The sequence below is a fragment of the Bubalus bubalis genome, chromosome X (genome assembly GCF_019923935.1).
Source record: "Bubalus bubalis isolate 160015118507 breed Murrah chromosome X, NDDB_SH_1, whole genome shotgun sequence".
In the NCBI taxonomy this organism is placed as follows: Eukaryota; Metazoa; Chordata; class Mammalia; order Artiodactyla; family Bovidae; genus Bubalus; species Bubalus bubalis.
The window spans coordinates 4,707,423-4,723,812 of NC_059181.1; the positions used below are offsets into that span (position 1 = coordinate 4,707,423).

The 16,390-nt window shown below is 44.1% G+C and overlaps 1 non-coding gene across 1 annotated transcript; it reads right to left on the bottom strand.

Annotated features, from left to right (window-relative positions):
• Positions 1 to 388: 388 nt before the first annotated feature.
• On the bottom strand, positions 389 to 465 carry TRNAG-CCC. Its single transcript has one exon. It is a non-coding gene; the product is annotated as a tRNA-Gly (tRNA).
• Between the last annotated feature and the right edge of the window lie 15,925 nt (positions 466 to 16,390).

Consider the following 16,390-nt stretch of genomic DNA (forward strand, 5'->3'; position numbering starts at 1 on the left):
GGGATGCAGTTAAGAGGATGGGAACTCCAGGTGGGGTGGAACAGACATATACTTACTCAGCTTCAATCTGTGGTTGCTCAGTAGAGATGCTGGTCGCGTGTTAACAGACCCTCTGCATTTCAAGAAAGGATTCCTGGGTAACAATGATGATGTCATGACCCCCAACCACTTGTTCCAATCACGATCATCTAAGACCATTGCCTTCTTTTCCCTGTTCATCTTTTTGTGTGCATTTCTGGACCACACACCAGCATCAACGTCCTCGGGAAGTATGTAGACCTTGCTGACTGTCTATCCAGAGTACCCTAGGTCTTTTTTTTTTAAAAAACAATATTTGTTTATTTACTTGGCTGTGCTTTGTCTTAATTGCAAGTGTGTGGGATCTGAGTTCCCTGGCCAGGGATCTAACCTGGGCCCCCCCGCTGCATTGGGAGTGCAGAGTCTTAGCCACTGGACTACCAGGGAAGTCCCTGCCTGACATCTTTGAACAAAATGATTTTGGAAAAGGAAGGGCAGACAAAGGGTTAGAGGCGCATCAGCAAACTTTTACGCTGTTTTTTGTTTTTTTTCTTTCTCCTGATAATTTGAGTGTTATCAAAGGCACGTTTGTTTTGCAAACAATAGAAATCCTCTTACACGTGCTTGACAAAGTGAACAGAATGTATTACAAGGATGCCACAGCTTTCTTCGGAGAACAGGAAGGGGGGTCGCGGAGCAGGGTCTCTTGAGGAATGAGACGAGTTTGGGCAAAGATATCAGAAAACAGGCATGGGCTCGTCCTCCTGCTTCCCACCTGATCTTGAGAGGAAATAAAAAAATGCACTTTTATGAAAAAGTATGCATCAGCTCTCCTGCCCACCTCCATGCCCCCCTCTCTGACATTAAAGACTGTGGGCTCTTAGTCTATTTATTTATCTTTGAGCTGTTTTGTATCTCTTTGTAACTTGCAGGTAACTGATAGATCTCTCAACTCTCCCGCTCAGTATATTTTTTTTGCTTTCCATTAAATAATTCTTTATTTTTATCATTTATTTATTCTTGGCTGTGCTGGGTCTTCGTTGCAGTGCGGACTTTTCTCTAGTTGTGGCGAGCAGGGGTTTCTCTCTAGTGGGTGGGTCTCGGGCTTTTCACTGCCGTGGTTTCTCTTGTCCAGCTTCCAATGCAAGGGGTGCCAGTTCAATCCCTGGTTGGGGAGGAAAGATCCCACGTGCCTCTTAGCAAAAAAAAGCTTCCCAGGTGGCACTAGTGGTAAAGAATTTGCCTGTCAATGCAGGAGATGCAAGAGATGCAGGTTGGATCTCTGGGTCCCCTGGAGAAGGAGATGGCAACCCACTCCAGTATTCTTGCCTGGAGAATCCCATGGACAGAGAAGCCTGGTAGGCTACAGTCCACGGGGTCGCAAAGAGTTGGATACGACAGCAATGGAGCGCACAAAACATAAAACAGAATAAGTATTGCAATCAATACAATAAAGAGTTTATAAAGAAAAGAGTGAAAAAGCTGGCTTAAAACTCAACATTCAGAAAATGAACATCATGGCATCCGGTCCCATCACTTCATGGCAAATAGATGGGGGAACAGTGGAAACACTGGCAGACTTTATTTTGGGTGGGGCTCCAAAATCACTGCAGATGGTGATCGCAGCCATGAAATTAAAAGACGCTTGCTTCTTGGAAGAAAAGCTATGATCAGCCTAGACAGCATATTAAAAAGCAGAGACATCACTTTGCCGACAAAGGTCCATCTAGTCAAAGCTATGGCTTTTCCATTAGTAATGTATGGATGTGAGAGTTGAACTCTAAAGAAACCTGAGTGCTGAAGAATTGATGGTTTTGAAATGTGGTGTTGGAGAAGACTCTTGAGAGTCCCTTGGACTGCAAGGAGATCCAAGCAGTCCATCCTAAAGGAGATCAGTCCTATGTGTTCATTGGAAGGACTGATGCTGAAGCTGAAAGTCCAATCCTTTGGCCACCTGATGCAAAGAGCCGACTCACTGGAAAAGACCCTGATGCTGAGAAAGATTGAAGGCAGGAGGAGAAGGGGATGACAGAGGATGAGATGGTTGGATGGCATCACCGACTTGATGGACGTGAGTTTGAGCAAGCTCCGTGTGTTGGTGATGGACAGGGATGCCTGGCGTGCTGCAGTCCATGGGGTTGCAAAGAGTTGGACACGACTGAGTGACTGGACTGAACTAAGCTTATAAATGGTCTGCATAAAAAAAAAAATCTTAAAAAAGAAAAGGAATGCCCAGTGAGTGAAACCTTCCAGTGCCAGCATGTTTAATGGACCCATCTTAATATGCTGGGATATGAGGGGAGAACGTCTCAAGACAGTGTGTTTGCTGTGTGTGTATGTGTGTTGTGTGTTCACATACGAGTGCTCTTGGTGGCTGGGAGTAGGTCTTGGCCACAGAGGGAACATCCCCTGGAGTAAGAAATGGCAACCAACTCCAACATTCTTGCCTGTGAAATCCCACAGAGGAGCTTGGTGGGCTACAGTCCATGGGGTCGCAAAGAGTCAGACAGGACTGAGGCACTGAACGACAAAAAACAACAGAGCGGATATGCCAACAGGCGTTGATGTAACAACTGTAAAAATATGCCCCAGAACTCCAGTACCCCTGGGAGAGCCAGAGGACTTCAATCAGGCATGAGCAGTGTCCATTCATTCATCACACAGAGCTTCATTAAATTCTGTCTATGCAAACCCATTGCTAGAGACTCTGGTGTAGATCAAGGGAAGGCAAATAGAGACACATAAGACCCCATAATTCAAATTAGAGTGTAACAAGTACTACAGAAAATGGTGGATGTCTGTCTGTGGGAGTGTGCAGGGAGTCAAAATGATGACCTCCTAGCTGAGCGAATTAAATCAGGCTTTATGGTATAAATAGCATATGGTATATAAATTCAGTGTAGACCCTGAATAAGCGATCAGATTAAAACATGTAGCATTAGGGGTGTCGGGGAGGAAGGCAGTTGCGTCTGCTCTTCTGGGTTCTTCTGGCTGGTTCAGTTCAGTTCAGTTCACTTGCTCAGTTGTGTCCGATTCATTGCAACCCCCATGGACTGCAGCACGCCAGGCCTCCCTGTCCATCACCAACTCCTGGAGTTTACTCAAACTCATGTCCATCAAGCCGGTGATGCCATCCAACCATCTCATCCTCTGTCGTCCCCTTCTCCTCCTGCCTTCAATCTTTCTCAGCATCAGGGTGTTTTCCAGTGAGTCGGCTCTTTGCATCAGGTGGCCAAAGGAGTGGAGTTTCGCTTCTGCATCAGCCCTTCCAATGAATATTCAGGGCTGATTTCCTTTAGGATGGACTGCTTGGATCTTCTTGTGGTCCAAGGGATTCTCAAGAGTCTTCTCCAAGACCACAGTTCAAAAGCATCAGTTCTTCGGCGCTCAGCTTTCTTTATAGTCCAACCCTCACATCCACACATGACTACTGCAAAAACCATAGCCTTGACTAGACGGACCTTTGTTGGCAAAGTCATATCTCTGCTTTTTAATATGCTGTCTAAGTTGGTGTAAGAATTCAATTGACTGAAGACAGATGAACAGAAAGAAAAGCACATGAAATTTTAATCCCATGTATACCTGGGGGAGACCTGGGAAAACTGAGTTGGTTTCCAAAATAACTGAAGCCTTCTCCTGGAATACCATCTTCAGCTAAAGACGAAAGAGGATGCTGGCGGGAGTGGGCTGGCAGTTCAAAAGGGAGGAAAGCAGTTGACATGGAGATGGAAAAGCAGATGGATTGTAAATGAGTGTGTGCTGGGCCAGTAAAGACTGTAGGCCCCATGGTGGACTCTAATCTTTACATCCTGCTGAGTTCCCCGCACCACACCTGGTCCATGGTCTTTGCAGACATCTCTGGTGATGTTGTGTGTTCCAGAAAGAAGCCCTATGTGTAAATTCTTTAGGCAGCCAAGAGGAGGTGAAAAGAAAAACTTCCCAAGTCTTCTGTTTCTTGAAATTACTAAGCATTAATTAATTGTCCGACTTTATAAACCCCATGGACTGTAGCCCGCCAGGCTCCTCTGTCCATGGAATTCTCCAGGCAAGAATACTGGAGTGGATTGCCATGCCCTTCTCCAGGGGAATCTTCTGGACCCAGGGATCGAACCCAGGTCTCCTGTATTGGCAGGCAGATTCTTTACCACCTGAGCCACCAGGAAAGCCCTACAATTAATCCTGATTTCCAAAGAGACACATGTTTTGAAGAGAGAGGACTTTGCACCCCTACAGAGATAGGGGAGTTGTGTGTTGAAGGCAGGAGAATACCAGATGTACTTCCATAAACATCTCTGCATTTCCTCTAACACACCCTGGAGGCTGTCTCATTTCTAGAGCCGCTGATTGTCTTATAGATATTTTGTATCTTTTTTTGAATTGTGGCTAGCTGACTGTAGTTAGAGTTTCCTTCTTCCAGTGGGGGGAGCCGGGGAGGCTCTGCTTCATTTGGAATGCAGTCCCTTTACTCCACGCACATTGTTGATGTTTTTCTTTTCCACAGATGGTCACATCTGCCTGCATCTCTCCTATCCTAGGAGTAAAAGGAAGTCTTTAATACATATTCATTTTGTATCTGTATGAGAGTCACGGTTTTGTCTTTTCCTGAAAGCCTTATCTTTTAACAAATGGCCATTTGTTACAATCTTTTTTTGTGTGGTGGTTTGTCTCTTTCCACGTAGCTGCCAGGTACCTGTCTCCTGTTTCCAAAAACCGTTTCATATTTGCTGCGATCCTTTTAGGGTCCAAACTCCAGCCGCCAGGAGGTGGATTCTAATTGGTCCCATTTTGGTCCAAATGTTCACCCCCGAAGAGCCCACTTTGTTGTGTGAGGGAGGAAGTTTTAAGACATAGGCGATCATCTCTCTTCTTTGCTGTCAGAGCTGGGAGTTGTGGTCTTAGACTGGAGTCACTTCAGCCTCGGAAGTTGTGAATTAATCACTGGGCTGCTGAAAAGTCTGATTTTCAGTGGTACAATTTATTGGTCTGCTGTAGAAGTGACGGCACCCTACATAACACAAGCAGAAGATAAAAGCAAGATAAGACTCAATTTACAAAAATCTAGGAATTGTAATTTACGACATCATATTTTTCACCCCCCAAGGACACTTCCAACCTGTGAATCTGCTGTCTTAAGATATTACAAAGTAGCCCGAGATAAATTTTAGGAGAAACGTATTTGGAACTTGCTATGTCTCCAGAGCCACATCCTTTGCACTGCAGGAGTTCTTTTGCTTCAAGTTCTGTGTGATAAGAATTATTTCCCGTGTCTGCTGGCTGTGGGTCCTCTTGGCACTACAAAACCATTTATTGTTTATTTATTCTTTTGCAATTCTTGAACCGAGGTAGCAGTGTAAGAACCTTTTCTATTCCAACCTGGGAGACAGTTTGATTGCCCTGTTCCTACAGAAGCATCTTCACATTAAATCTGGATCCCGAGAGCATGGCAGATTGAAACGCACCCTGTCAGAGGAAAATCTTCTAGCCGCATTTCAGTTATTCATTGGGAAGTCGGGACAAAGCAAATGTAACACTCAGCTCATTGCAGCCTCATAACTAAATGTCCACAAGCTAAACTAGCAAAGCAAAAAAAAAAAAAAAAAAAAAAAAGCAGTGGATTTGAATTTAAATAATTCTCTAATCTACAGTGTAAGGGTAAGGGGTGAATAAGATGTCTTTGTTGTCATTCAGTCACTAAGTAACCTCCGACTCTTTGTAGCCCCATGGACTGCAGCACGCCAGGCTTCCCTGTCCACCACCATCTCCCAGAATTAGCCCAAGTTCACGTCCATTGAGTTGGTGATGCCATCCAACCATCTCATCCTCTGTTGTCCCCTTCTCCTCCTGTCTTCAATCTTTCCCAGCATCAGGGTCTTTTCCAGTGAGTCAGTTCTTTACATCAGGTGGCCAAAGGATTGGAGTTTCAGCTTCAGCCTCAGTCCTTCCAGTGAATATTCAGGACTGATCTCCTTTAGGGTGGACTGCTTGGATCTCCTTGTAGTCCAAGGGACTCTCAAGAGTCTTCTCCAACGCCACAGTTCAGAAGTGTGGCTAAGGAGGAAGAAAGAAAAGACAGGGGTCAAAGATAACCTCCAAAACATGATTTATGACTGCTGAATCACTGGGCAGAGAGTTGAAAGGAAAATTTTGACAGCATCAGTTTCTGACTTCAGAATGTTTTTATTTCAAGTGGGTATCAGTAAGCGACCGACTGACTGAGCACACATATGTATGTATATATTCCTATTATATATATGATACAAAGCATGCTAAGTCCCTCAGTCATGTCTAAGTCTTTGCAACCTCATGGACCATAGCCCACCAGGCTCCTCTGTCCATGGGATTCTCCAGGCAAGAATACTGGAGTGGGTTGCCATGCCCTCCTTCAGGGGATCTTCTGATGCAAGAATTGAACTGACATCCTCTGCAGCTCCCACACTGCAGGCAGCTTCTTTACCTCTGAGCCACCAGGGAAGCCCCATATAGTGATGAATATATATATTATTTTTCATATTGTTTTTCTTTATGGTTTATTATATTAGATTGAATATAGTCTCCTTTGCTATACAGTGGGGCTTCCCTGGTAGCTCAGCTGGTAAAGAATCTGCCTGCAATGTGGGAGACCTGGGTTCGATCCTTGGGTGGGGAAGATCCCTTGGAGAAAGGAAAGGCTACCACGCCAGTATCCTGGCCTGGAGAATCCCATGAGGCCGCAAAGAGTCAGACACGACTGAGCCACTTTCACTTTCTGTAGCGTAGGACCTTGTTGCTTATCTACTTTATATATCGTAGCATGTAAGTAGTGTATACCTGTAAGATTCTGTAAGTAAACTGACATAACCCAATAAATAGCCTTTAGTAAAACTCTCCTGGTACCCAAGTATGCTCTGCTGGGTGGCAAGGGCTTCTAGAGTTGGTGGCACGTAGAGTGTCCATTTCTTCTTTGACCAAGTTATGATAGGAGAAGAATCTCTTAAGAGCAGTTCCTGGGAGCAGTGAGAATTTCCAGTGTATCCCCTAGTAGGTAAGCAGACCAATTCGACAGACAATTATTGCTTCTGCTGTAGTTGTTTGCTTTGCTGGAAGGGCAGTCCCCTCTCCAGGATGCAACGGCTGAAGGGAAGATGGCCAGGATGATCACGTGGGTTATCCCCAGTGATGGAGTGGGTACCACTTTATGAGGGTCCGTGGGCATCTTGGTAAGGAGCTTGAATTATATTCTAAGTCAGGGGACAGGTCTGCTGGGGAAATGAGACGCATGCCTTTATCCATAGCCCCGTTGATCCTGTAGATTTATCTCAGATATCTCTGCTGTGTTCACAAACGTTGTGGAGGAAACAGAATGAATAAAGAACAGAAGGAATAAAGAGAGAGCTGTTCAGACCAGGGAATTACGGCATTGTGATTCACTTGGAAGACCAGCATAAAAACGCGCAGCGGAATCTATCAGTTGCAGTACCATCAAGGACAGCGGCGAAGGAGAGAAGGTGATGGATGGAGTGTGAGGTTTTCATCTTAACCCTGATGAAGGAAACTAAGATGGGGACTGAAGTGAGACATCTTTTTCTCTGCAAACATTTAAGCAGAGGGATTGAACTTAGGGTAGGGAGAATGTTGGTAAAGGGAGGTGTTTGGGAAAGAAGGGGCAAATATGGGGGCTGGGCTTGCTCAGGGAAGATGGAAAGATAAAGAGTGTGATATCAGGCCAGTAGAATGCTTGTCTCCGTATCAAGGTGTGTGTCAGAGAAGCACCAGTGTTGACGTGACCGTTCTCCTTCTGACTGATGTAGGTAGGTTTTGCGTTCGTTTCCGTTGCTGTGGTAACATAACATGTGAGATGTGGAAAGTTGCCTGCCCGTATCAGTAAACAAAGGATGTCTCAGTCTTCAGCAATTTGCAGCCACTCCAGACGGTGAGCTGGGGATCCCTGAGGGAACTCAGGAAGGAAAGAACACCTGTCTGGAGACAAAGCCTGGAACCTCAGCTGTCATCTTGCGTGTGTGTTAAGTCGCTTCAGTCGTGTGCAGACCCTTTGCAAACCCACGGACTGTAGCCTGCCAGGCTCCTCTGTCCATGGAATTCTCCAGGCCAGAATACTGGAGTGTGTTGCCATTGCCTTCTCCAGGGGATCTTCCCGACCCCAGGATTTGAACTCAGGTCTCTTGAATTGCAGGTGGATTCTTTACCATCTGAGCCACCACTCAGCCAGGTCTGATTGAGGGGTGTTGGTTGTGGTGATGGAAACTTAGTCATTTCCTCATCTCTTCTTACTTAAGGATTGTATGCAGATTTTACCTGGAGTGAGTTGAGACTGTGAGAAAACTGTCTTACGCCCATATCTTAGCTCTGGGCTTTCCATAACTTTTCAGTCTGTAGGTATCTCTCAGTGTGCAAAGGACCATCCATAAAGCCCACCAGCGAAGAGTTTCAGACCTCGGCTGTGAACACAGGAAGACAGAAGGGGAAAGACTTCTCTCCCTCCTTGCTAAAGCCACCTTGGAAATGTGTACACAAATTCAGCCTTTTCATTCACCCTGCCTGAATTGTAACGTATATGTGCATAATTTTCCTAATTGTATGACTTTGGTGGCTTTTATTTTCTCTTTTCATACTGTTCATGCAAAGATGAGCTCGATAAAGGACAGAAATGGTATGGACCTAACAGAAGCAGAAGATATTAAGAAGAGATGGCAAGAATACACAGAAGAACTGTACAAAAAAGATCTTCATGACCCAGATAATCACAATGGTGTGATCACTGACCTAGAGCCAGACATCCTGGAATGTGAAGTCAAGTGGGCCTTAGAAAGCATCACTACGAACAAAGCTAGTGGAGGTGATGGAATTCCAGTTGAACTATTTCAACTCCTGAAAGATGATGCTGTGAAAGTGCTGCACTCAATATGCCAGCAAATTTGGAAAACTCAGCAGTGGCCACAGGACTGGAAAAGGTCAGTTTTCATTCCAATCCCAAAGAAAGGCAATGCCAAAGAATGCTCAAACTATCACACAATTGCACTCATCTCACACACTAGTAAAGTAATGCTCAAAATTCTCCAAGCCAGGCTTCAGCAATATGTGAACCGTGAACTTCCTGATGTTCAAGCTGGTTTTAGAAAAGGCAGAGGAACCAGAGATCAAATTGCCAGCATCCGCTGGATCATAGAAAAAGCAAGAGAGTTCCAGAAAAACATCTATTTCTGCTTTATTGACTATGCCAAAGCCTTTGACTGTGTGGATCACAATAAACTGTGGAAACTTCTGAAAGAGATGGGAATACCAGACCATCTGATCTGCCTCTTGAGAAATTTGTATGCAGGTCAGGAAGCAACAGTTAGAACTGGACATGGAACAACAGACTGGTTCCAAATAGGAAAAGGAGTTCGTCAAGGCTGTATATTGTCACCCTGTTTATTTAACTTCTATGCAGAGGACATCATGAGAAACGCTGGACTGGAAGAAACACAAGCTGGAATCAAGATTGCCGGGAGAAATATCAATAACCTCAGATATGCAGATGACACCACCCTTATGGCAGAAAGTGAAGAGGAACTCAAAAGCCTCTTGATGAAGGTGAAAGTGGAGAATGAAAAAGTTGGCTTAAAGCTCAACATTCAGAAAACGAAGATCATGGCATCCGGTCCTACCACTTCATGGGAAATAGATGGGGAAACAGTGGAAACAGTGTCAGACTTTATTTTCCTGGGCTCCAAAATCACTGCAGATGGTGACTGCAGCCATGAAATTAAAAGACGCTTACTCTTTGGAAGGAAAGTTATGACCAACCTAGATAGCATATTCAAAAGCAAAGACATTACTTTGCCAAGAAAGGTTCATCTATTCAAGGCTATGGTTTTTCCTGTGGTCATGTATGGATGTGAGAGTTGGACTGTGAAGGAGGCTGAGCGCCGAAGAATTGATGCTTTTGAACTGTGGTGTTGGAGAAGACTCTTGAGAGTCCCTTGGACTGCAAGGAGATCCAACCAGTCCATTCTGAAGGAGATCAGCCCTGGGATTTCTTTGGAAGGAATGATGCTAAAGCTGAAACTCCAGTACTTTGGCCACCTCATGCGAAGAGTTGACTTATTGGAAAAGACTCTGATGCTGGGAGGGATTGGGGGCAGGAGGAGAAGGGGACGACAGAGGATGAGATGCCTGGATGGTATCACCGACTCGATGGACGTGAGTCTGAGTGAACTCCGGGAGTTGGTGATGGACAGGGAGGCCTGGCGTGCTGTGATTCATGGGGTCGCAAAGAGTCGGACACGACTGAGCGACTGATCTGATCTGATTTTCTCCTCACTTAAAAAAGAAACACATCGCCTTCATTTTTGCCGTGGAAGCTCTGCCTCAAGGATACATAAATATTCTAAACTTGTCTGGAGATGCATGGAATGTCCTTAGAACAAAGAGGGCGAATAAATTGGGTATTTTGGGTTTTGTTTTGATGTAAAGTATCAAGTCTGCTTGTTCAAAACCCAGAAGGAAAATGTGGTGGGGAAATGAGGTCAGTGGAGGCCAAACCTTTCTTAAGCCTCAGAGAGGATTGGAAGTTTTTCTCCACTACAGAACTACTAAGAATAGAATTAAAAGAAGACATTTTTATTAGATTTTTCTCTTTATCTCTGGGACTTTCATTAGCTAACTAGCGGAGGAAGAGATATTGGTTCTACATACAGAGAAAAATGCAGGATAATTCGGCCACATGCGGAAACTGTCAATCTTAAGAACTTCTTGGGGAAGGTATTGAGATATACATAGATATTAAATATATATAATATATAATATATGTAGATATTAAAATATAATAAATTGAAAGAGATTATATACTAATATGTTATAGTAAGTTGACATGTTAGATGATATATTAGTATAATGTTTTATATAATATATATTTATAATGTAAATTATTGAAATGCTAGGTGCAATATATATTATTGTATAACAATGCATATGTAACATTATCATGGTTTTGGGTATGCTGTGATGTCACACATTCTGTATATGCTTTGTATGTACACGTGCATGTATTATATCTGATTTAGGTTTATATAGTATGGTGAACAGCAATGTCTTTTGCAATTTTTGTAAACTATCACAGAAAATTCAGGCTCTAAGGGGATCATCTTTAAAACCATTTGCATGCCATTTATGTCAATGCTTTAAGTAACTTTCCAAGAAATGGGCCATTGAGGAAATTTTTCTTCATTTGGAGGCTCTCTCTTTAAATCTGTTGTTGTTCAGTCGCTCAGTCGTGTCCCACTCTTTGTGACCCCATGAACGCCAGGGCCTTCCTGTCCATCACCAACTCCTGGAGCTTGTTCAAACTCATGTCCATCGAGTCGGTGATGCCATCCATCCGTCTCATCCTCTGTCGCCCCCTTTTCCTGCCCTCAGTCTTTCCCAGCATCAGGGTCTTTTCCAGTGAGTTGACAGTAAGGAAAAGAATTCCTGGAACACTCCCTGTAGATAAGCTAAGTTTTAGTCCTTATATGCCTACATACAGTAGCTTTTTACATTTTCCACGTAGAACGCACTTGTGCCTAGAAAAGAACCTCAAAGTGGCCAGCCTCCTTCTCCCTCCAAACTGCATCCTCGCAGTTATATTCTGAGGATGCGTTTTTCGGGTCCAGCTCCCAGGCAAAGAGCCCAGGGTCTCCGCGGGCAGCCAGGGGTGTTCAGACAGAGTGAGATGGGAGTGGCCTGGGGTCTTGGCTCTCCATGTCTTGGGGAGATATGTGCTTGGACTGGTGGCAGGTATGTTGTGTGTTGTGTTCTGGGCCATAATATTTGCTATTAGTTCCTTTAAAAATATTGGTCATTCATGGCAGTAATTACCGCCCCCCCGCCCCCCACCAGGTTACCTGCAGAAGGGGTGAACGCCTGACTTGGCTTTCCCAAGCATCCTAATAACACACACTGTCGGGACCCGCGTTAGGCATTACTGACAAAATGGAGGCATGGTCCCCAGCCCCCTCTCCTCATTCCGCAGGCGCAGATCCCGGGATGAAGGAGTTAGGCCTTGTAATTCTGACTTGTCTTTTCCTCTCCTCGGCTGAGTTGACTGAAAAGGAATATTAAAGTGCTTATTGGTCTTGAGAGGAGCATGAGGAGGCCCAAAGCCTTCCGCAGCATTGCTCAGAAAATAATTCATAAAGTTAATCATTGACATTTGTTCAAGGACTTTTACAAAAGAGTGTTCCAGGATGAGCACATAGGCCGTAGCTTGAGGCCATGGGAGGGATTGATATCTGAAGCCTATTTGTGAGGAGAAAGTTTATGGCAAAGGAGTTTACTGAATTTAGGGCTTAGAAATAATTAAAATAGTTAAAGTTAAAGATTTTAGGAATGTTGTAAAGTTAGCATATTTTACTATCGCTTATAGAAGTTAGGAATTTTTAGAGACACTATAGCTAGAAGCCTTTTTAAGAGATAGTGAGCTCAGGATGTTAGGGGCAAACAGGATTTAGGAAGATAAGTAGGAAACTGAGGAATGTAGCATGAGCTACAATGTAATCACCAGTTAACTATAGGACACATTAGAGGAGGTAGATAACAGATGATAAGGCTGATTCCCAGAGAATCACTGAAGCAGGAACTCTGTTTGAAGAGCAACACTGATTTATGGAGATAATAAATCTCGGAGAGGGGGAACTGAAAATGTCAAACCTCTGGCCTAATGTTTTTGTAAAAGTATAAAAGAGAACCTTAGACTTGGAATAAACAGGCAGTCCATAGAAAACTGAGAGGCTGTCTCATTTCTCTCGCTGACACCGTCCATCTTTTCAGGTTGAATCCCTGATTGCTGGAGTTGGACTCCAGCAACACATTGACCCAAAAGGGTTCTACTCATCTTATTAATGTTGAAACTCAATATATGTGTGTTCCTAAAGAGCGTAATCTTGATGTAAGAAATACATCTTGCAAGGTTTCATGAAATAACTTCATGGGTGCAAAGGAGGAAATGAATGATAAATACGGGTTCTCTTGGGACTTCTCTGGAGGTCCAGTGGTTAAGACTTTGCCTTCCAATGGAGGCGGTGTAGGTTCAATCCCTGGTTGGGGAACTCAGGTCCTACATGCCACAAAACCAACAAAGCAAAGGGTGATAAAACAGAGGCAATATTGTAACAAAGTCAATTAAGACTTTAAAAATGGTCTACATTAAAAAAATCTTAAAAAATATTAGTAAGCATTCTCCCCATGGGTGGGTGAGAAGAATTGTCTCAGGGAGTACCTCTCATGAGCGGCTTCTCTGCAAATGGGACGTTCCTTTACAAATACACATTTCCTTTACAAAAGGGGAAACTCATACACTGTATTGAAGCAGTTAGAGATTGGTAAAGTGTTTTTCTTTTTCTTAATGCTAAGTCTGCTGATTCTCCATTGCCGGCAGTTGAAAAAAGAATTCTTAATTCTTTTAGCTCAAAAGAAGTTGTAAGAAAAAGGGACTGTTTTTGGATATCATGTTCTGGAACTCTTCATCTCAAGCTCTTGAGGCTTGTAGAACTTTAGGAACTGCCTGGTAAAAATGCAGAAACAGGTGAGAATAGGATTCGCTGCATTCTATGAACGTGTGCTTACTGCACCTACCAGGTGAATGAGGGCTTCCCTGGTGGCTCGGATGGTAAAGCATCTGCCTGCCATGCAGGAGACCCGGGTTTGATCCCTGCATCGGGAAGATCCTCTGGAGAAGGCAATGGCAACCCACTCCAGTATACTTCCTGGAGAATCCCATGGACAAAGAAGCCTGGTGGGCTACAGTCCATGGGGTTGCAAGGAGTCGGACACGACTGAACAACTTTCTGGTGGAGGGGGGAGTAGTACAGCCTTGCACAGAGTGACGTAAATTCCTGCTTCCTCAGAGCTAAATTCTCTGTATGTATATGAGGGGATGAACTTATTCATAAAGGTATAGCTCTGAATTTAAAATATGGCTATTTAAAAAAATATTTATTTATTTCACTGTGTTGAGTCTTAGTTACAGCACTCGGGATCTTCGTTGCATCGTGCGAGAACTTTACTTGCGGTGCCTGGACTCCCTAATTGTGCCTGGAAGTCTCAGTAGTTATAGCAGCCTGGCCTAGTTGCTCTAAGGTGTGTGGGATCTTAGTTCCCCGACCAGGGATCAAACCCAAGCCCCCTGCATTGCAAGGTGGATTCTTAACCACTGGACCGCTGGAGAAAGTGAAAGTGAAAGTTGCTCAGTCATTTCCGACTCTCTGCAACCCCATGGACTAGACCGTCCATGGGATTCTCCAGGCCAGAATACTGGAGTGGTTAGCCTCTCCCTTCTCCAATGCATCTTCCCAACCTAGGGATCAAATCCAGGTCTCCTGCATTGCATGTGGATTCTTTCCCAGCTGAGCTGCCAGGAAAGCCCAAGAATATTGGCGTGGGTAGCCTATCCCTTCTCCAGGTGATCTTCCCAACCCAGGAATTGAACCAAGGTCTCCTGAACTGCAGGCAGATTCTTTACCAGCTGAGGTGCTAGGGAAGCCCCTGAGATGGCTGGAGAAGTGACTATTTTTGTGAGTGTAGCTTGCTTCTATGTCCTGGCGTGAGGCTGGCTGTACAACAGCGTCGCTTTTGTGTTCTCATTTCTTTTCTTGGGAGCTTGCGCCCGCTTTGAGAATCTATTCTGAACCTCCATATCCACTCATCTGTCTTTATCCTGTATGGTTTTCTTAGTTCTGAATTTCTATATCTCCCTGGGATGAGTAAATACCTTGTATGCTGTGTGTATATATATACATATACATATATGTATACTTTTTATGTTGTGTATAAAAAAGAAATGCAGCTTCATTGTTTCAAAATGGGATTAAAAAGCATCTGCTCACAATGACCTCAGGTCTAGCTATCAAGGTGCATTCGTAGGGTAATGTATTTTATTTATATTAGAGGAGACTTTGAGGTTGGTGAGGGACGGGCCCCTAGCGCAAGCCTGCTCAATCAGAAAAGGAAATATAATTTTCCTTCTACCCTTCTGAGCTCCTGGCTGAGCTCCATTGTAATAAAAAACAGATCCACAGAAGAAACACAGTTTATTAATGTGTCTACCTCATGTCTATGTGGGAGATACCCAGGGAACATGGGTAACTCCCTGATAGAGACTGTATCACCAGCTTAGATAGCATCTCAGCTGAAGATGGAGACAGAGAAGTGTGTGAGTGTGTGTGTGTGCGTGTGCATGCAGGTGTGTGTTTGTGTGTATGGCAGGGCAGTCATGGTGGGGTGACCATGGAAATTGTAGTAAACAGGGATAACATTTGTTACGAAGGTTTAACTTACTGTCTGTTTCTCTGATAAGATTCTGTTCTGATGTCTGATCATTCTCTTTCCCGGTTCAGGGTTGGGGGAGCGTCCTTACAGATAATTGACTTTATAAAGGTAAACTTCCCTTTCAAAAGAGTCATTTCTCTGCTGTTTTCAGAGCTTCTCCCCTTTGTGCTGTTTCACACAGTACTCGGCTCAAAAATATCCCTATGCCAAGGAAGCATACCTGGGGTACTCTTTTCTGTTCCTCATTCATCACTCTCGGCTTCTGTACATGAAACTTCTCTGAAGGGCACTTGTTAGACCTGCCATCGTGATGTTCCCTAGACAGCATATTAAAAAGCAGAGACATCGCTTTGCCAACAAAGGTCCGTATAATTAAAGCTACGGCTTTTCTAATTAGTCATGTATGGATTTGAGATTTTGAACCATAAAGAAGGCTGAGCGTGGAAGAACTGATACTTTCGAACTGTGGTGTTGGAGAAGACTCATGAGAGTCCCTTGGACAGCAAGATGGTCAAACCAGTCCATCCTAAAGAAAATCAACCCCGAAAATTCACTGGAAGGACTGATGCTGAAGATGGAGCTCCAATACTTTGGCCACCTGATACGAAGAGAGGACTTATTGGAAAAGACCCTGATGCTGGGAAAGATTGAGGGCAGGAGGAGAAGGGGATGACAGAGGATGAGATGGTTAGATGGCATCACCGACTCAATGGACATGAGTTTGAGCAAGCTCCTGGAGACAGTGATGGACAGGGAGGCCTGGCATGCTGCAGTCCATGGGGTTGAAAAGAGATGACCGAGTGACTGATACTTTTTATATATAACTTGTTAAAGAAGGGTTTCTAATGACTCTTCAGAAGACAGAGGTCAGGAAAGTTACTTGTCCTGTGGTCCAATGGGCTCACCTCCAACCCCCTTTCTTGTTCAATAGTCTTGGTTGACCGTCTCCTCCCATGCTGGTGAGTGGTCTAAAAAAAAAAAGGATTTGGTCCTGTCAATCCAAAAAGCTTATCTCTTTTTTTTTTTTTTTCCTGAACATGCTTATTTCAGGTTGTAGGGAAGTGTCCCATGGCCCTAATAGACCAGGGGT